At 43.8% G+C, this 22,397-nt stretch overlaps 1 long non-coding RNA gene across 1 annotated transcript in view; it reads left to right on the top strand.

Annotated features, from left to right (window-relative positions):
- The first annotated feature begins 5,026 nt into the window (after nucleotides 1–5,026).
- The window catches only part of LOC115296590, a 171,219-nt gene continuing 153,848 nt past the window's right edge, over nucleotides 5,027–22,397 (top strand). Inside the window, exon 1 of the long non-coding RNA XR_003910938.1 lies at nucleotides 5,027–5,515. This is a non-coding gene — a long non-coding RNA (uncharacterized LOC115296590). The remainder of the gene's footprint in view (nucleotides 5,516–22,397) is intronic.

Here is a 22,397-nt window from a genome sequence, read left to right as displayed (position 1 = left end):
TGGGAAGATGGGCTGGTCTGCCTCCCTCCTGGGGCCCCGCATTTTCAGTCCCTGGAGGAGCTCCCTGGGAGGCAGGAGGCTTGCGTGCAGGAGATATTTTTAAAGGGCAGCATTCACAATTCAGATCTGCAGTTGGACCCGATGACCTTTAAGGTGCTTTCCAGCACCTGGGGTTTTATGATTCTGTTTCTATTATGCGCCAACGCTGGGTGTGTGTCACATTGTGCGGAGCGAACGCTGAGAACGGACAGGAGCGCGGTTTGGAATGTTGCTGGTGCTTTACATCTATTTTGTGTTTCAATTTCTGGAAGCGGTCTTTGTCTTTGAGGCAGTTTGGTCCCTGACCTTCTGTAACATTTGGAGCCCGGCCACACTGTCTTTGTTTACTGTAAAGAGCATGGAAAGACCGACTTCCTGACAGTGCTCTGCAGAGTCTAAGGTCAAACCGCTCACAGGTGAACAAACAGTCCCTTCCACCTTAAAACTGCCTCTTGGCCCCTGTAAGAGGGCGCGGGGTAATGACACCGAGTAACAGAAGGAGGGGAAATCCGTGGTCTGCCGCCAGCCAGCAATTAGTCACTTTGTCATTCTGTTTTGTGAAGAGCTCATCTTAATTCAGTATCCATTTTGGGGAAGTTCGAAAACATGGCGTGTAATTTTCTGCCCTCCGGCAAAGTCCGGAGTGAGCTGCAAGAACATTCCTTTCTCTGCACGGTAATGACGAGCACCACGTCCCTGTCCCAGGCTTGCAGAGCTAAAGCATAATGTTCTTATTCACTTACGGGACTTAGGAGTAACACCAATTGAATATTCATATCATTCAACCTATTTCTATTTTTTTTTCCTTCTTTTTTTATGGTAAGACCTCAGAGTGGGCTGGCTGGGTTGATTACTTCTCAAGAAGGCATATACATTATTATTAGTATTTATTTACATATATATATATTTTTTAACTAACCTCTGCTATTCTTTACTGTTCTCTAAAGCAGTAGGTTCCCTTTGTCAGAGGATGGGAAGTGTCTTCCAGGATAAAGCTGTTGGTAAACTCTAAGCACCTAGACAGTGTCTCTCTCATTCATTCATTCATTCATTCATTCATTCATTTTGCATCACATCTGTGCTCTACACCCCATCTTACATTAGCGGGTCTGCATAACACGTGTGTGACTGTCGCTGAATAACACAGTGACCTTGTCACATATTCTCCATGTCCTCAAAATCACTTATTTGCAAGATCCAAGTTTTTTTTTTAGCATTTAAAGATTAATTATTAGACTTGATCTAAAGCAATACACATAAAAACACGTCTAGTACAAATTCACCATTTTTTAAATGGTTTTCCTTCAAGAACAAAGGAATAAATTTGGATTTGGATGTAATTTTTTTTTTTTTTTTTGGTCTCTAGTGTAAGCAGGCTCTTGAAGTGCCCTATTTCTATCTAACATTGCTCTTGAACTCCACTTAGGGATGATGTACTAGCCTTTTACTAAAATATATCTGGGTATTAAAAGCCCAATTCGTTACTGCTGATGGGAAAGATGATTAGCACTTTTCCCCCCAGCAATAATATGAGGCAATAACACCCTTTTTTACTTCCCAGCCAGAGGCAGTATGTCATATTAACCTCCATTAAGTGCCTACGAAATGAGGTGCGTTCGTTAATTTAGTATTCTGGTTAGCTAAGATTGTGGGAGAACGCTGATCAACTTCCCTTTGTTTTTCCCTTTGCTACATATAAAAAAAAAATAAGAGAATGGTAAAATATGCTAACACACATATTTTCTTGCCTTGGTAAGTGCAGCATCTGGATCATGGGCTCAATGTGGATGAGGTGGGTGAGCAACGGCTGGGCAAGAGTGGGGTAGCCAGAGGGGCTGGAGTGAGCACCGTCTCATCTACGGGCGCCCGAAACGTAGACCTGAGGCATGTGGTGGGGGAACGTGGCCTCGAAAATCTGGGCCATCGGCGATAGCGATGGGAGAAAACCCAGGCCGCTCGTCTGTATGTCATCTCGTGACGGACCCTTTCCCCTTGGATGTCCCATGAAACACAAAGTTCTCTGGAGAGGTTTTCCCTCCATGTAGCACTGCTTCTAATGCCCCCATTTCTACCTCCATGACTTTCATTTGCTCATTCATCATTTTGTAAAAATGCACCTAGCGTTGTTCTCACTACTGGGGAAACAGAGATTAATGACACAGCTCCTGAACACAAGGATCTTCTTTCTTAATTCAGGCTTAAAGCTTCCAGAATCCATACTGATTTTTCTTTAGCCACTGCAGAGTTTGGGCACTCTCCCCATAGAGTGATTCTGTTGCCAGAACCCCTTAATTATTCTCTTTCTACGCAAGCTCCCCCGTCCCGTCTGTCTCAGCTCTGACTATGACCCGACCTGGCTTGTTCACAGGATAGTCCCACTGCTACAAAACTAACAGCCTCCTTGAACCAAATCGATCCTTTCACACCCCCCTGGGGACTGGCTCGGTCTTCTCACTGTGCTGGATTCCCTCCCACCCTTTGCCCAGCGCCAGAACAGTCCTGCAAGCGGGCAGACAAGGTGCACTCAGGGACCGGACCAGCCACTCCCTCACTGTGCGGTCCGGGACAACCTGCTTCCCTTCTCTTTGGTGTTTCTGTTTTAGATCATTGAAAAGAGCAACACATCCCTCCTGGGATCCTTAAGATTAAGTGGGTTCAGGCATGTGAAATGTGTGGTGGAGATGCGCTCATGTTTTCGGTCTTGCATTTGCTAGTTCTGTTAGGACTCTGACCTCTCCTGCTCCGCTCCAGACAGCTCATGGCTCCCGGCACATCTCAGGGTCTCTGAGGACCCTTCCCAGCATTTAGGTAGAAGTCATCTTTCCCTTCTCTGGCCCTGCTTACCTGATGCTCATTAAGCAGGCTGATTTACACCCATTTATTATTATTTTTCTTTTCACAAGAACTAAAACTTGAAAAGGTAGCTAGCAGTTCAGGATGTACATGGTTTGTACCAATAGAACACGTACCACAGATTCCATAGATGATACGTTTTCTGAGGGCAGGGGGAGTGCCTCATGGGGCTTCGCTGCCTTTCGGGTGCTTTATGTCTCCTTATCAGCAACAGTAAGCCCAAATGATTATGTCTTCCCTGATTCAGTGTGGGCGCGTTCAGATGCTCGGGAAGGCGGTCATCTGCACCAGTAGATGATGCACAGTCTGGTCACAGGGTGTCTCCACTGCCAGCAGAGGAAGGAGGTGATATAAAGGAGCCATGCTCAGTTTGGGGCAGAGAGTTGTGCAGACCATCCACACAGGGATTCTCGATGTCACCAATATGGTGGCAATGTAAGATCCATTGGGTGGCTGGCTGCCAAATGTTCTGGAATGCAAAGAGAAGACCGGAGAGAAGCTTGTTCCGTGGGAAGGCACGAGTGCCTGAGTTGAGACTCTGGGAAAGGGGAACGGAGAGGAAATCTTAAATTCAGGGGGAGTTTGTAAGGAAAGAATCCACAGGACTTGGGAGCTCATGTGAGCTAGACTGTGAGCCCATGATGGCAGGAACCGTGCCTCTCTGGCTCCGCTCCGGCTCCTCAGTGTTGAGAATGGTGCTGGCACCCCCACCCAGTTAGAGCCTGACAAGTGCAGCTTCTTCCCTTGGCGTCTACACCACCGAATAAGCCCTGTTGTAGACACTCTTGCCACTCATTGAACGATTCTTTGGTTCTAGTTAGCTGGCGTGATCCATTTTTCTAATGAGACCTACTTCGATGTCCCAGGTAGGCAACATTTCATACGTGAGGGAATCTACAAGACCGCGAGGCCATCTCCTTCCTCCATGCCGTATCGTAACTAGTGAAACATACCTGGTGGCATGGCACCTCTCCAGAAAGCAATTGTTTGCTCTCGCCCTGCTGAGAAGTAGTAATATCCCCGTGGCTTAAGGGCTCTAGCTGGAGCCACGAGCAGCGTTAGAAAAATATCACCACCATTTGCCAGCATGAGATGCCAAACTGCAAGTAAGAGGCACATCAATGAAGCAGAAACATTTTGCTTGTTTTTAATGATTACTTGTGGGAGAACTTGATGGTTATGTGTTTGTGTGCCTTTAAATAAGAAATCGAATTTTTTTTTGGAGGGGGAGGGAATGATGAAAACCGTCTTGTCTCTTCTCCCTACAAAGGGACAGGCTTTTCCCACATGGGTGCGTATTGCCCGTGCCACTCGCCGAAGAAAGGCGCGGTCTTGGCAAGCATCTTATTAGTCTAAAAATAAATTATTCAGAATGCTGGTTCAGATACAGATTGCAGGGAGAGATAATAGAATTGGTTTCCCAAGCCTGATCATGCTCTGAAGACATGGTGTGTGCTTTTCAGGAATCCACTTATGTGGAATCGGCTTGGACTCACACAAACTAGAAATAATATTGCTGCCATCCAGCTAGTGTCTGCGGTACAGCATCCTGTGAACGTCTCCAGGCATCCGGGGTCTCTGTGGTCTGTGCGAGCGTGCAGGGATGGAAGTACATGCCTTCACGAGCATTTCTTCCCAGATGCCTGCTTCTCATTGTTCTTGTAAGGAGATTTCCCCGTGGCAGCGGAGGGGCCTGTCTCGCTTGAGACGTGGCTCCCTCCTACTCCCCCCTGCCTCGGTGAAATAGTTGACCACATCAGCAGCCGACTCCACTTGTCATGTGGCTTCTCATGTGATGCTGGGGCTGCAGCACTTTGGAGCAAGAGCCTTTGTGACTCCGCACTCATGGACAGTAGCGTTTGTTCGGGGACGGAAGAGATTTTGGAGGGGGGTGGGGCGGCCAGTACACTGAGAAACGTCAGAAATAAAAGTCGCACGAAGTACCCTGATCTATGTATTCCTTTTTATTTTTTATTTTTGGAAATTTGGTTTGAACTCTTTTTTTTTTTTTAACGGTTTGTGTCTGGTTTTTTTTTTTTTTGTTGTTTTGCTTTGTTTTTTTTCCGACCCCCGCAGGCGCCGAGCTGTGCTGTTTGGTGCTTCCTTCCTTCTTCTTCTTTTCTTTTTTTTTTTTTTTGTTTCTCTCCTCTTCCGAAGCCAGACCGTCCTTGGTCTCCCGGCCCCGGGGCTGCATCTCCGTGGGCACAAGTCTGCCTGGTTACCTGAGCTGCTTTTGCGGAGTCCCCGCCTCGGCTTCGCCTGGGGGCAGGTGCACCTGAACCCCGAGCGGCCATCTGCCCAGCGCCCAAGAAGGACCTGCTCCGGAGCCCCGGCCGGGGCCGCTCACGGCTGAAAAGGGTGAAGCTGCACTAGTCCCGCGGTGGGACGGACAGCGAGGACACCAAGGACCGGGGACGGGGACTTAGCAGTACGTCCCGTGGCCGCCGGGCCCTCCGCGGGCCGTGGGCACCAGCTCGGGGCTGCTCGCAGGGATTAGAGCGGGTGGGCGGGGGGCGGAGAGCCATGCCGGGATGCGGCGGCATTTTACCTGAGCGGAGCTGAGGATGGATGAACCCGGTACCTGCGGTGTCTGCCCGGCCAGGCAGAGCCGGAGAGAGACAGGGTAAGGGGAGCGCCTGGAAAGCCAGAGGAGGTGCTGGATGCCGCTCGATTGTCTGCCGCTTGGTCTGCGTTCCCATTCTAGAGAGGATGGCATAATTTATAACCCAGCCCATGGATGGAGGAACTGTAAATTGTAGTCTGGATGTCCCCGGTGCTGTCAAGGCAGAAACTGATGGGCTGGGTGACTGTACCGTGTCCCCAGAGAGAAGCCCAGCCTAGCAGCATGGATTTCAATGCATGTGCATGCATGTAGAGACATGGAAAGAAAGATTTCTGACCATTTTACACAGGAAGTCTGTCACTTGGCTGGATCGGGCTTGATTGCAGCTTGGATTTTCAGCTTCAGCTCAACACCCATTTCCTGACTAGTTAGCGAGTATGGCCACAGCAGCTGCATGCAGAATTTTCTTGTTAATGTGAAAGCAAGACCCCTGGCGTTAACTCCTTGGAGCTCTGAGTGCTCTGCGCTTTGCTAGGGCTGATTGTAGGGTTTTGTTTTCTTCTTCTCCTCCAAATCCCTGTAAACACAGCTGTATTCAGTATAGGGGAAAAATTCTATCCTGTAAATAGAAATCTGATCAATTTAATCAAAATAAATGTATCCCAGATGACTTTGGGACCAGCTGGCTACCACAGGCTTCAGATGCTAAAATGTTCGATATACATGAATGCAGTGTTCTATTTACATGCTTTAGAATACCAGGATCGGACTGTAATTAAAAAAAAAAAAATCCTTTTCCCAGGGAGACCAGTGGTCCCCATAGCTCCCGGCTCCGCGGTTACCGCACAGGTGTGGGGTGCTGTGGGTGGGATTTGGGAGTCGGTGGCGCTGCGTTATGAAAGGCGCGTGACATGGGGCGCAGAGCGGCCACAGTCCGCGAGGAGAAAGCGCGCGTCTAACTTGCTGGGCGGAGTGGCGAGTGCCCTCGGAGTCGCCTCTGCAGAGCTCCGGGGCGGCGCTTGAGGCTGGTTTTGGACTCAGATGAGTGAGCCGTGCTGCTCCGACCCCAGCTCCGTGGAGCCAGCTCAGACCTGGGGAGGAGGAGTTTTCCCAGTTGTCATGCGGAGCCCTTCTGGGAGCCTGTCTGGCCCTTCCACTGTTTGTTACTATTTCTACAAAGGCAGCTCTGTGTGTTGGATTATGTTTGGCCAGCTGTTGAGGCATTCCTGCGGGCGGGGTTGGGTGGGGATCTCATTACTGTACGTCCACACTGTAGATCTGGGTGCACAGCGTGCCGGGAGGGAATGGAAAGCCCGCAAGCAAGCGGGAGAACCTGACCTTGCTGCTTTCTCCAGAGAGTCCACGAGTGAATCCAGAAGGGCTCAGAGTGGCCAGAAGGGAAGGGGGGAATAATGGGGCGGAAGGGGGAGGGGATGACACTGAGCAAGCACATGAGAGAGAAGAACAGTCTTAGAACTTCAAAGCTGCATAGACAAGCAGAATGTCAGCAGCTTGTAATTAGCGGTTCATGGTTGCGTCAGTGACTGTATCTCTCCAAGAATAACTATGTGATGTGTGCCACGGAGTGAAGAAGATAGTCATAACTAAGTTATCAAACCCGGTTCAAACAAGGGCACACGGGTTAAGGAATTTTTTTGTGTGTAAATCAAATATGGATGGATTATACTTTTCAGACCCGGTGAATTCTGTGTAATCGAAGGCTGAGTTAACAATTTGTCAGGGGACAGAGGGGTGTCTGCATTCATTAACTGAAATCATGATTCCTTAACGATTCAGATCCATGGTGCAAGAAGAAAATCACTGCAGCCCTCCTTTCTTCGAGGTATTTCCTCCGGGGGGGGGGGGGGGGGGCGGTGTCAGCCCTCCCGCTGCGTCCACACGTGATTTTTGTTTGCTTGTTTCTGTGCATTCACATGGAAAGGCGTCAAAGACTACGTCCCAATAAACATGGTCAGGTTGGGTCTAAAATCCCCGTTTTCGCATTCAAACACCTGCCGTGGGGTTCTGGTTTCTGCTCCTTGCCCCAGTTTCAGCCTTGAAGGAGCCTTGGTTGTGCGTGGGTAAAGCCTCGCGAAGGCAGGGCGCTGCGGCGCCTGGGATGCGAAGGCCATGTTCCCTTCCCTTCCCTGTCTCCTGTGCTTGGGAGATTTTGGTGGGAGCAGAGCCCCCACAAAGACACGGTGGGGAGAGCTGATTGGTCGGGAGGCTGAGGATGTTTACTCTTATTTGTTTTCGGTGCTCCTCCACAGTATTCATTTTGCATTTGTGTTCACGCCGCCCAATTACTCCTGACCTGCTTTGTTTCCCTGCCTGAAGCGAAGTCAATTTCAGTGCAGCTCTGTGCGTTTGGCGTCCTGGGTGATGCGTGCACATGTACCGCGTTCCCCGTGTATGCGTTTCCCTTTTTAATGTGAATTAGGGAAAATGGTACACAGGGAAAGCTGTGTATATTAAATCCATCGCTTTTTGAATCCCATGTAATATAATTTAAATATACTGACTTTGAGGTTGCCAAAGCTGACATTGTCTGAGCCCGTTTAATTTACATCTTCCATTTAGTCAAGAAGCGGAACCTGCCAGATCAGAATAGCGTATTCTGTGCACCCAACAGGGTGGAAGACATTATTTTGTTTGTGTTAGTTCCAACAGCTGGTCATTAATGCGGTCCCCATTTCTGGAGGAAAGTGCTGGTGGACATGAATGGCTTGCCTGATTAATGCCGCCCCTCCGAGGGTCCTTCACCCGGCAGCCACGCTCGCAGCAGAATAATGTAGCATGATGTGATTGCACTCTACCAGCGTAGTATGTCATTGTGTCACCGAGCAATTGAGGTTATTACGGGGCAGGGCAGACAGACGGGACAGTGGGGTTACTAGACCGTAGCATTTTTAGAAATACAGGCCTGACCTACTTAGAGTTATTCTCTCTGGCTGGCAGCTGCATGGTACATAAAGTCTCCTGATTGGCTGTCGCTGTTGCTAGGGGGAATTAGCATGAATTTTTTTTCCCCCTGCACACAGACTCAGTGACTGAATGATAAAAGCTGACTGGAATTAAAGAGATTTGGTTTAGTATTATACAGATTTATCTGCCTCGTTTTTCTTTCTCAAGTGCAGAGAAAGAGTACAAAATACAGATTTTTGTTTCCATTTGTTCTTTGACCTTCTTGGTCTCCCCTCCAAGAGGTGGGGGGTGGGGGCTGTGTGGAGAGCAGGACAGTTATGAAATTTTGGTTAATCTCTTACTGTTGGGGTCATTGGGATGACGGTCCAAATTGCAAGATATTTAAGCTTGAAGACTGCTGGGAATGAGGAACAGAAGGTTAGGTTATTTTTCTCTTCTCTGCACTAAGCTGTTTGGAAGTTGGGCATGCATCTTTCATGCACTGTATATTTAAACTCTTTCCCTTTTGGGCTTGAACAAAACATTTATATAAATTCTTTTCTATCCAAACAGATTGAAGCTTGCAATCTCTGGCTTGTTTAAAATAAGATAGTAAGGATTCCAGATTTAGACGGGAAAAAAAAAAAAAATATATATATATATATATATATATATATATATATATATATGTATACCCTTTTTTTTTTAATTACAAAAAGATTTTTTTTCCTGGGCTATTTTGGGTTTGGCTCATTTTTCAAAAGCCAGACTGATGTTTATGCTCATGGATAAAACTTAACTGCTCCCAGCCAACCCCCTCTGCCTCACAATGTACAGAAAGACAGAGGTTTTTCTCCAGAAGAAGGGGGTATCTGCAGAATTTATCTGGAGAGTGTTTTCCATGTTGCTGACATCAGCATTGCTGGGAGAGAGCTCCCATAATCAATTTTATAAGATGACCTATTCCCCCCCTACTCCTGCATTCTCCAAGTGTCTGTGTGTTTGTGATTTTTAATAGATCTTTTAAGGTAAACTGAAAGTCCATCAGGAGAAAATAAAAGCAATGAATGTCTAATCAAGAATACTTTGATTTTTCTTGTTCTTAATTATATGCTAGCTGGGCTTAAATTGCAGTGTCCCTCTGTTACATTTCACTGCTGAAAGTAATTCTTATCCTGCTTTTTTGATTTGAAATTAATTTTTGTAAGAACATGCTGTAATATCACAAGTAAACAAGAGGCTTGGCCACCTAAGGGAGAGGAATAATGTAGATGCTTATGAATTTCTAACATTGGATTTCTTGGCCACAATAAAAAGACAAGAAAAGGTAAATGGGGAGCTTGCTTTTCATCTCAGTCTTTAAAAATATTCAGAACTACTTAAGTATATATGTTTTTAAGCAGCAACTTCCATTTTTACCAGTGATCACAGTCAAAACAAACAAACAAAAATGCTCACATGATATCAGAGTCAAGAAATCCATTAATCTTCCTTTTGTAAACCTAGCAGTTTTTATATTTCAGCACATAAATACAGCTTATCAAGTAAAAATAGTATATTTCTGATGTGTGACTGATACTTCATAGCCTTAGAAGCTTTGAGAATCCTCCAAATAAGGTTTATTTGTAAAGGTTTTCAGCCACACTAACAGTCTTTCTTAACCAAATTAAGTGCCCATTTATATTTGTTGAATAAAAGATTACCTTGGTGTGCTGCTCTTTCTAAAATGATGTCATTTTATTTACTTTAGTGAGCATTTTAAGTCTTGCACGGTACTTTCTTTGCTTGGGTCAATGGACAATCCTTGAAGTTCAAAGTTCCAGAAATAAAATGCCATTTTAGAATCACTTAAGGGAAAATGTTGGCATAAGCTCATTAACATTTGTTAAGGACAGATGCCTAATGTATATGTTATGGGCAGCTCGCGTCCAGGTCAAATCAAATATTTGTTGTTTGATTAATAACCAATCGATCACACTGAAGTTGTTCAGTGTGTGCCTCTTACTTGATTGGTTAGGTTGTTAAGAATTTTTCTTTGCCATGGCTTTCCTTCCTGACCAGAGAGGTAAATATCAGGTAGGTCTAAAGCAAAAACTAAAGCGTTTTCCTGTCTTGGTCCAGTCAAGTTTAATTTCTACAGTCAAGCTTAACTCTGATAATGTAAGCCCAAAGCATGAATTCCGTCCCCTGCCATTGATCAGAAAGCCAAAGGAGCAACCACACGCCATCATTTCATCAATCACTTATTTCTTAGGTAAGTATTTACTTTCTGCTCACATACGAGGCTGGCTTCTCCACTTAGAAGGTTCCATTTGGACCAACGAGTTTCGGGGATGTTGTCGGGTAAAAGGAAAAAGGAACACAACAGGGCACCGAATACAGTTAGAACTTGGGTTAAACCGTTTCCTTTACAGGGTTCTTCCAACACCTGATTGGATGTAATCCTTACAACCTGGGAGCATGCTTGTGGTAAGGATCCTGGGTACTTGGAGATGGTCAGTTCTCCTGACCTCACACACCAGCTCCTTCTCTTCTTAGCCATCTTAACTCTTTGTAATATTGAAGATCGGGGGCATGTGGGTGGCTCAGTTGGGCATCCAACTCTTGACTTTGCCTCAGGTCGTTGATCCCAGGGTCGTGCTCTGCACTGAGACTGGAGCCTACTTAAGATTCTCTCTCTCTCTCCCTCTGCCCCTCCCCTGCTCATGGACATGCTCACACACACTCTCTCTCTCAAAAAAAAAAAAAAAAAAAAGAAAAAAGAAAAAAAAATATATAGGATCTAACCACAAGCCAAAATGTATCTTTTGTGAAGTCATGAACGTGGAATGTAACCTAGAAATCTAAACCATCATTATTTAAATAATAATATATCAAATACCTTTAAGAACCCAAGCTATCCACTACCTGTGAGTCACTGTAAACGATGTGGGTTCTCCCCCTTACCGTCCACCTGCTCACACCCCTTTAGGTGTGACTATGCTACCCTCTCCTTTAGTCAGCCCTGAGCTTTCCAAGTCCAGGACAAAACAGACCATATTCATGCTTCTCACTCCTGTGATCACCTCTGTTGCAAACCCAACGTAGACCCGCCTGACTTCCCCTCCCCTATGTTTCTCCTTTATTAGACCAGTTACTACCCGGTCCCTTGGGTTTTTCTCCAGGAGACTCTAACCTGTTCTTCATCTCTGTCCCAGGAGCATGGAGGCTGCCTCACAAACATTAGTTGAGAACCAAGTGAATTATTGGGAATCCAGAAGACAAATTGTAGAGAAGGACAGTGAAGTCTTCTATCTGCAGACTTCCCAATGGTGCAGGACAGGACACAGCAAAGTCCTTTATAAAGGGCCAGACAGCAACTGCTCGACTGAGATGGTCAAGAGAGAAAGCAGCCATAGACCGTATATAACTGAGTGAACGTGGTTGGTTTTCAATAAAACTTTATTTACAAATACAAGTGATGGGCCAGATCTGGTCTGTGGGCTATAGTTTTCTGACCCCTCGTTAAATTATTACCTGTGTTATTTTGAGGATGTGATTACACAGGACATGTACACTGAAGATCAAGATAGTAAAGAATTCCAAACAATTCAAAAAAATGAAGACACAGGGACAAATATTTTTTTGAGCTTGAGAACTCCTTGCTAGATCACCATATTTTATTCCCTTGCTGCTAACACAGAACAGTTTTTTGTTTTAAATTCAAAGATGAAAGCCAGGATTGTTACTCTTTCTTAAAATATAATGCTATTATAATCATCCAATGCATAAAAATGGAAAATTTGTACTTCGCAAAATTACCCTTCTTCTGCTTCTTACCCACAGACAGGAGGAGGCCCAACCTCTGTCAGAGCTGGCACAGTAATCAAAACGTGCAAAATGGCAAGATCTGGAAGTGTTGCCACGGCGTCTTGTTACTGTTTACAGATTGTTTTAATCCATTTAAACACTGTATTAGGTCACTGATGACCTAAGTCAGATCTCTGCTTTTTCCCGCCTCCTTAGTCCTTTTTTCAGGACCTCGTTATTAACCTGCAGTATTAGAAGTTCTGTATTATCTGCTTTCACCTTTTCTCTCGCTGCCTTGGAGTCTCTTTCCTCCTCTGTGACATGGCAGGTTGGTTGAGCTTGGTCTGTGGTGTTGGGGGCTGTGAGCAGGTGCCTGTGTCAAAATCTCACGCAGCCACCGGCCAGCCCTGGGACCTGTGACACTTTGACTTGCTTAACTTTGAGCTTTGTCGCTCATAATAATGATAGTACCTGCCTCGGGGGGTTCTGTGAGGGCGAAGTGGGATCACGAACATAAGACCTTCCTGGCACTTGATGAATATTCCCTAGAATTGCAGTAGTGCTGTGGCTTCAGCTCGTGCTTCATGATTGGGAGTTCTTCTGTAAACAAAGAAGTGTGCCGCTGACCCGAGGCTTTGAGGTCTCGGTGGCATCTCTGCGGGAACGGTCCTTAACGTTGAGGCGTCACCTGTTTATTTCTTGTGGGGAATCAGGCAGCAGAAGTCCTGAAGCCAAATGCCAAGCAGACCCGGAAGTCCAGAACAAGTCTGGAGGCATCCAAAAAAACTGTGAAGGAGTTTTATGCTTGCTGTTTTATCCTTCTTATTTCTTTTTTAAATTGATTGTGGGCACGGTTTAGCATATATTCTTCTAGGAATGTCTTAGAGGCACAGTAGGTTTTTAAAAAAATTTTTTTAAATTTCTTTTTGGTCTGTTCAGCATCAGGCCAGAGACCGATGAAGTGTAAAACTGCTCTTCTACCCTAAAGCTTCAATGTTCTTTCTCGAAAATTATGCTCAAGGCTTATCTCCTCCAGAAAATGTCTCCCGGTGAAAGGGCTTGGAAGCAACACAGGCTCATCAGTCTTAAGCTGATTTTGTGTCAAATTGTTAAGAGCATTTTTTTAATTCATCATCGCCTCGCTCTCTTCCCTGTCCTTTCTTGGCCTCTCTTCAGTTATTATGTTCCCCTGGACGCCTTTGCCGGCCTTCACATGTGGCCTGGGTTCTCCTCCTGGGTGAGCACCCTGAGGTCCCCAAGTGAACCACTTCCTCAATCATGATTCCCTCTTTTCATCTCTCTGATCACTCCCATTCTTTAAGGATATTCCCAGCCCCTCACCGGACAGGGATAGGTGCATGCCAAGTGCTCACAAAATATTTGGGGGGCAAAGGACTGTCAGAGGCTTTCTGTTCTGTATATTATACAAATACCCATTAAGCAAGTGGCTTGGCATTTCGCTACACTGGTAGTAAGTGCACATTAATGGCGACCTTCTGGAGTTAATTGTGTCCTAGCCTGAGAACATCGCCAAAAAAGAAGAATCCTATCCATACAGTAACGGAATTACTAAATGAGAAACTATAAACGTTATTGTGACTTCTGTGATCAGAAACAACTAAGTATACATTTTTATTTAGATGTTGTGGAGATGAGAAAAACCAATTTTTTAAAGTAGCAAAAATAGCCGTTTTTACAAAGCAAGCACTTTGTACAAAGAATGATCATTCTTTTGTGGCGATTTCATAAAACATGTATCTTATTCCAGGAGCGAGACACGTTCTCAATTCTAACACACCGTCGAGAAGCTTATTAAATGAAAAGCGTTCAGGAAACATCAATTGAATTTGATATTTTGACTCGTCTTTTTATTTTTCTTTAGTAAGAAAAAAATCCTTTAGTTCTCTATCTGCCCAGAGAAATGTTACTTTGATGCTTTTAACGACCCTTTCCTAACCTGCAGACTGAAGTATATTAATACCAGAGTGGTGTCGAGCTGGGGGTGGGGGGCTGGTGCACTGGAGCATCTTCCTGAGGTTTCCCCCTCATTGCTGCTTGTGGCCACAAATGGCCACGTACCCCAGGCGGAGTGAATGCAACAGCATGGAAGTGAGAGCCCTTTTGTGTTTCCTGCCAATTATTAGATGTGATTGAATATTTTGAAAGAAGCCGGTACATAAGAATTGGCATTTGGCTGGTGGCTTATAGGAGTGATCTTTCCTCTCCTGCTTTCTTTTCAAATGTGTTTGATATCTGACATTGAATTCTGCCTACTCCTCTTGTTATCAAAGGCAGACATCAGCCTCACAAAGGATGTTCAACAGATAGAGGGTAGGTGATGCTGGGTTTACTATACTTTTTTTCTCCGCTAGCCACTCTGGGTTCATGTTTTCCCTTGTTCTGTTACGAGGATACTTGTACTTCATCTTTTCTTCCAGGACCATAGGAATCCAAGTTCATACCATCAACCAACTTTGGTTTAGGTGTCTAGTTTTAAGAATGAGGTATAGCAGTATTGTTTCCCAAGAGCGACCACCAGAATATTTAACTGATAGTATTTTCAGAATGTAAAGCATAGCAGAATTTGTAAGTTTTGTCTTTTTACATTTTTTTTGTTACTGGACAATTACAGGATTTTGCGTTTCACATGGTTTCAGCAGAAAACATCAGTAGCGGAAGTGATGCTTGGTGATCATTAATCTTTATAAAATGAGTACTCTTAATTAAAGCATGGAGGAAGCACCGGAGTTCTTTTTTTTTTTTTTTTTTTAATGGAGCAACATATACATATAGAAAGAGCCTTACCGTAAGATATTACTCACTTAGAGTCAATTCAAGTAAGGGCCTCAAATGGATGTTGAACGGTTCCGTCTTTCCACCAATTCTCTGTATTGCTAATTACTGGGAATCAGGGTAGGGTGGGGGGGGGCTTGGCTTTATTCCCAGGGAGCAGGGAAAGGATGGATGACTATGTATTTCTTGAGCAGAAGCATTGATGTGATGCTGTAGAAATATAGTCTCAGAAGCCTTTGGTTTTTTGAGGAACCACGTTAACAAACGGGACTGTACTGTATTCCAGGAGTTTGTATGTCCGGGACCCTGCTTGGAACCAGCGCACTCTCCTTTGCCACTGTAATCACAAGTAGGAGTAGAATGGTAAAGGTCTGTGGTTTTAGAAAGCTGCTTTGTTTTAAGGTCACTTTTTAATATAAAAGGTTGATGTGGCTGTGCTGCACACTCAGTCCTTAGAGAAGGATTAGGTTAATTTCCTTCAGATCTGGACCCTGGGCTCGAATCTCTCCAAACAAGTACTATATCAACGTAGCTCGCCGTCGCCTGGCTCAGAGAAGGGGCCACACAGTCCTCTGGTGAATGAGTTGAACGCAGTGGAAATGGTATTAACATAGTTTAAACCAAAATGCCCAAAACGTAAACGATTCACTTTCAGGTAAAAAATTAAAAGAAAAAAAAGCCCCACGGAAACATGCTTTACACGTCGCCATTTCCAACTTTTATTTAAGAAAGAGATTTTCAGAAGGAAAGTGTGTTAGCCATGCCCTTGGTTCGTGTGATGCTTTCTGTTACAGGAGACTTGTTCTTAGAGAAGAATTGTTATGGTCACGACAGCTTGGGATTTAATTTCTTGATAAAATATTCAGTAGTACGTGACCAGTCCTTAGACATCGACATATGTCCATAGACAGAACAGGTGGCAGAACTGTTTTTTCTTCTAAGCAGAAGACTAACTTTGAATGGTTATTATTCCATAATCATTTTTCTAGCAGGAATTAGAATAAGTATCTTAGAACTGGAAGAGACCTCAGAGGTAATCTCATCCTCGCACTGCCAGTCATTTTCCAGATAAGGAGATTGGGTCATGGAGAGGTGAAGAGATTTGCTCAAGGTCACACAGCTAGTTTTTTCTAGAGCTCACTCCCCTCCTACGCCTCCACCTGGAGGCCAGCACCTTGATTCTGTAACTCTGCTGTGTCTTGGCCTCATTGTTCTACCTCAGAAGTAGTGTGCACTCCTTATGTTTTAGAAGGTCGTTTGTGGTCATAGTTGTGAAGATGTGTACTGCTAAGAGCTCATCAGGACAACTGTGGGAAATCCTGATGGGAGACTGTGGGATAGAAATAAACTAGAGAAGGCTTGTGTGGGCAGTCAGCGTACTGTAAAAGAAGGGTACAAAGCTAGAAACCTGGATTTTCCGCCTGGCCCCGCAGTCCACCTAGGCACGTGACTCCTCTCCAGAACAGGCTTTGCACAGCGAGAAGATGGCACTGTGGTAACCAGCTTCCTCTAGCTCCGTCCCTCAACAGACTGTGGTTAGAGGAACAAAATTCACCTCAATAAATCTGAAGATCTAATTGGCTTTATTCAATGATCCGTGAATCGTGAATTGGGCGGCACCCATCTAGCAAGTGGAAGGGACGTCCAGGGTGCTGTGCAGAATGGAAGACTTTCCTAGACAAGAGACGGGGCAGGACAAGGAAGTTACAAGATGTGTTTCAGGCAGAGTCACTTTCTTTGGGGGGAGGATGTTGGTCCCTCATGCAGATCAGGAAGTTCCAGGTTAACTGGTTAAAGGTTGCATTCCTGAAATTAAGTTTTGGTTTACTGGTTTAGGGACAAGATCCATTTTGAGCCTGTTTTTCCCTTTGCTGCTGCTGCTGCTGCTGCTGTTGTTGTTGTTGGTTTTTGGTTTTGTGAACATTATCCATGTCCGGAAAAAGGGATCCTATATTTTTGAAGCTGTGTCCAAAGTATGTCTTCAGTCAGTCATGGTGTTTGGACTCCGTCATGACTTAAAAGAAGTTGCTTTCCAGATAAAGACGTAATGACGTTAAAATTGTATCATAAGGAACTGTTGCCCCAGCGGTATTCCTCATATTAAAAGAAGACTCCCAGGTCTGAAATCCTACCAGATTTTTTCTCATTTTTAATCTCTGGAACATAGTAGATATGGTTACTTGGAAGAAAACTATATAGCAAAAATAACAAAGAGTATTTATTGGACACTGTGCCTCCAAAATGGAAGCCACTAGCTTCATTCATGTATCTACTGAGTACTTGAAATGTGGCTCTTACTAAATGTCCATCCCCTGACGAATGGATCAAGAAGATGTGGTATATATTCACGATGGAGTACTACATGGCAATGAGAGGGAATGACATATGGCCCTTCGTAGGAAAGTGGATGGACCTTGAGGGTGTCATGCTGAGTGAAGTAAGCCAGGCAGAGAACGACAGAAACAATATGTTTGCACTCATAGGTCTAGCAGGAAAACAAGAGAGACCTAATGGAGAACCAGGGGGAATAGAGGAGGGAGAGAGAGTTGGGGAGAGAGAGGGATGCAGAACTTGAGAGACTATTGAATGCTGAGAATGAACTGAAGGTTGGGGGGGAGGAGGGAGAGGGGAAGAGAGGTGGTGGTGATGGTGGAGGGCACTTGAGGGGAAGAGCACTGGGTGTTGTATGGAAAACAGTTTGACAATAAAATATTAAAAAAAATTAAAAAAAAAAAAGAAATGTGGCTCTTAGGCATTGAGATGTGCCCTAGGATAAAATAGACTCTCGACTTTTAAGCAGCTTTAGCACCATTAGAGGAATGTGAAATGTGCATTGAATTAGTTTAAATATTGACTACATGTTAAACGACAGTTTGGATACATTGGAATAATATGGTATCAAAATGAAATTACTCTTTTACTTTTTAAAGGGTGGGTTTTAGAAAATACTTTAAATGGATAGGTGACTCACATTGTATTTCTACTAGGCAGCCCTCATTCATTGGTTAAACTTGCCCACTTTTCATCTCCAAAGCCTGGGACTACCGGAGTAGGTATGGAGCCTGAGAAACCTGTCTGTAAACCCTGTGAGAGGAGGGAATTTCCCACAGTTGGGGTGGAGGCTTCCTTCGGGAGGTTCCTAGCTGTGCTCCCACACTCCTCTTTTAAGGCCAGTGAACTTACTTGGAATGCTCATAAGTGACTGAGAGATGGGTGTGGTCAGTTACTGGTTCACTGATGGACATTAATTTCTAAGACCCCTCTAATCTCTACAGGGCTGGATGACTTGGCTTTTAAAGGACTTTTCCCTTTTAAATACAGCTTGCTGGCTTCAAGTGGATTCAGTCTGAAGTTCTTACAATGCCGGAAAGCATAATTACCCATAGGACTCTCGATAATAGGGAAGTTACGGGATTTGGAATAGAGTAGATGGAATGGATACCCTGAAGGATCATAAAGGGATTTTTATAACTTCGCGTGTAATAACAAAACATTTGAGCAACAACCATTGTAGACATGTGGGACAGCCACCATCATCATGAACAAACTGCGGTGCTCTCTGAAAATAGTATTGAATTTAAGTTTGGAGAGCATGAATAGAACACTGATCATCTTCGTGTTCGCGGTATTCCAGCTCTGCTTTCAGCTGAGAAAGTGTGACTGCTTACTGAGCCCTGTAAGACTTAGACTTCGATCCTAGAGGCTTTTCCTATGTGGTTGAAAGCTCAGCGCAGCCTCTGGAGTTGAAATGGACATTGTTGAGTGGTGAGGAAATGGAGGTGCAGACGTGAACATTTTGGTTGTGCCGGACTTGACACTCGGATCTCTTGATTTAGAGTCAAGCACTTCTATATTACCTTAGGGAGGCTCTCACTTAAACCTACTGGTTTGTTCGCTCTATTCCCCTCAGTAAAGCACACAGGGTCTTCTAGCTGTCTACCACTTGTTTCTTACATCACAGAACAAGATGTAGCAAAACCTGTCAAGGACCCTCTAGGAAAGCTAGTTGTCGATACACAAATATGTTAATAACTGAAAAGAACTGAATACTCTTTGAAAACACTGAAGGGACATCTTGCTTGCAGGCTAAAAGAAAGGCAAATATGTTGTTTGACCAGGTAACAGTAACTCTTGAGGTCAGGGCCTCTTGATACCGAAAACCACCAAAGCAAAAGGAAAGGCATCTTTTGCTTTATGTAATAACTAAGTAGGGTCCTACGGATGGACCCCTTTGCTGGGAAAGAACTACACATTCTGGATATAATGTGAAACACAGCCGTGTACAGGCACTAGAGAATAAACCCAAGTAGGCGATGCAGGAGTGTTTTTGAAGCTGGGGAGTTGAATAGAGTTACTGCCTGTTTTTGTGACTTTAATTAATCTTTGACATGGCATATAGGGGAAGAGGGTTCTGGTGCCAGAACCAGGAAATGGAATTTGGGGAAATCTCAGCCCAGAGGTGAGAGGAAATCCGAGAAAGGCCAGAGCTGTAAGCGAGACTTCCACATTTTTGTCCCTGTATGCATCGGAGTCACATACGTAAAACAGATTCAAAACATTTCAGTGAATGATAAAATATCTTAATTGGACCCAGAACTGTCCTCCAAAAATCAAAATTGGAAGTTTGAATTGACGTGATATAATAGTAAGCTAAAACAACATGAACGACACTCCTAGGAGAAAAATAACAGAATCCAGAGTTTCAATATCTTGCCATTGATAATGTCTGGGCCATGAGCTCCACATAATTAGGACAATGGAGTATGTTCTCATAAAAAGAGAACAGTAATTGATATATAAATTCCAAGATGACATAGGTGTTAGAATTAAGAGTATTTAAAATGGTTATCATGAGCATCTGCTATGAAGTAAATACAGTATACTCAGAGTGAATGAAGATATAGAACTCTCTGAACAAAAATAGAAAAGATAAAGGACCAGTGGAAATTCCGAACTGAAAAATCTGCTTGATAGACTAACGGCAAAAAAGAGTTGACAAAGGAAAAGGTTGGTGAACTTTAAGGTCTATTAATAGTACCAATTCAGTGTAAGGAACAGAGAGAACAGATTGAAATAAAAACGAGAACTTCCGAGATCTGTTAGATAATACGAAGTGGATTAATTTACATGTACTTGGAGTTCCAGAAATAGAGAAACAATGGAACAGAAAGAGGTACTTGAAGAAATCATTGCTAACATTTCCCCAAATTTGATGGAAGGAGGATGCTACCACACACCCAGCAGAAGGAACAGAAAGATGGCCGGTGAGAAGGAAAAGATCTTGAGAGCCACAGGGGAAAATGATGCATTGACTACAAGAAAAGGATGATGTCTTCAGAGACAGTGGAGACTAAAGAATGTTGAGCAGCATTTTTATAATGCAGAAGGAAAAATAAGACTGCTTTCCTTTCTGTATTCAGCAAGAATATCCTTTAAGAATTAGGACAAAATAAAAACATTTTTCATGTCAAAGAAAGCTACCAGTATTTCTTATTAGCAGACTTATGATGCAAGAAATTTTAGAAGAAGTTCTTCAGAAAGAAGGGGAATGACGCCAGAGAGAAATGTTGATCCTCACAAAGGAATGAAGAGCATCAGAAATGCACACTCTTTGGACAGATCACCTTTTTTTTTTTTTTGCTTTTCATTTCTTTATGCTGCATATGGTTGTTTAAAGGATAAATTGTAACATTGTGTTTATGGCGTTCATAACCTATATAGCAGTAATCTATATCTTAGCAATAGAATAAAGGAATAGGATGGGTGATGATATGGATGCATACAGTTGCACAGTGTCTACTTGGTGAGTTCATGCAATACTAACTATAAGATGACTGCAGAAATTTACTGTTGTAATCGTGGAGCAGAATTCCTCGACTTTGGTGTTCGTGACGTTTTGGGCCAGACAGTTCTGTGATGTGTGCAGCTGTCCCGTGTGTTTTAGGATATTTACCAGCATCCTTGGTATCTCCTCACCAGTAGTACTTCACACCCCTACCCTCATCGCGATAACCAAAATGTCTACACACACCCCCCCAGGGGATCAAAGTCATGGTTGAAACCATTGGTATGTATAATACAATAGTTTTAGTGACAGTGTCTTATCAATTCTTTGGCTATTGAAAATCATTTCATCAGTGATGCTTCAAGTTTGTTGTGTGTATGTATGAGAAGTAAAGTAGAATTCTAGAGAAATATGCAAATAACATCAAAAAGGCAATAAAGACAATTAAGAACATAGAATTGACAAATAAGAAATGAACACAAACCCAGTCATATAAATACGTAAAGTAAACATCATAGGGATCAGTATGCTAATGGAGGGGAGTGTCCAATGAATTAAGAGAGGCAAAATATAATTATATGCTGTTCGTATAGTCATATATTAAATATAAGAGATGTCTACAAAAGATGCACTTATTTCAAATATAAGTGTAGTTAGGTTGAAAGTAAATAGATGGAAAGTGGAAACAGGGAAGAGGAAAAGGCCACGAAGGCACAGACAGCATGGGGACTCACTGTGTTCCTCTCCCCACCACAAATCCCCATCCCTGCCCTACGCAGCTCTTCCGTTTGGCTGTGTCTGAGCTGTAGCCTTCATAACCAACCAGCAACACCAAGTAGAGTGCTTTTCTGAGTTCTAGGGGCCAGTCTAGCAAATTCCTGAACCTGAGAGGATAGTCACAGGAATGTGACCTACAGCCACTTGATCTGGAGTACAGATCACAGCCTGGGGCTTTAGTTGGTGTGTAAAGTGGGGAGGGTGGCAGGGGCACCTGGGTGGCTTAGTTGAGTAAGCGTCTAACTCTTAATTTTGGCTCAGGTCATGATCTCATGATGCGTGGGTTCAAGCCTCCACGACAGACATGCTCCATGTTGACAATGGAGCCTGCTGGGGATTCTCCCTTTGCACTTTCCATGCGTGCACATGTGTGCATGCTCTCCCTCTCAAAATAAATTTTAAAAGTAAATTGGTGGTGGCGGCAGACTTGTGGGACTGATTCCTTAACCTGTGGTGCCTGTGCCAACTCTGCGTAGTGTCCTAAGTGAACCCAACTGGTAACTGGAAAATTCGGCAATTGCATAATGTAAGGGAAAACCCTACATTTTATGTGAATAAGAGGAAAAAATTTGTCAGTTGCCAAAGGTGTTCTACAAATCCATGATTTAATTTCCACTCTAAGAAGTTAGACATTGAGAAAAAAAAATCAAGTCTTTAGTAATAAGGAAAAAGGGAAATTATAAAGAAAAACTTTGAAATCCCTGAAAAGAGTGAGAAAATAGTAAAGAAAATATATTAAACCCAAAAGTAAAATTGGAGAAAAATAAAATGGATACCTATTCCAGGACCAAAATATGGGAAAGGAAACAAATTGGTAGTATCAGGAATGAAAGAGGCACGTCATTACAAGTCCTGTAGATATAAAAGAATCAATAAATTGGAAGCGTAGAATGG

The sequence above is a fragment of the Suricata suricatta genome, chromosome 7 (genome assembly GCF_006229205.1).
Source record: "Suricata suricatta isolate VVHF042 chromosome 7, meerkat_22Aug2017_6uvM2_HiC, whole genome shotgun sequence".
Lineage (NCBI taxonomy): Eukaryota > Metazoa > Chordata > Mammalia > Carnivora > Herpestidae > Suricata > Suricata suricatta.
The sequence above is the reverse complement of the archived record's forward strand: the minus strand, read 5'-3'. Positions and strand labels throughout refer to the sequence as shown.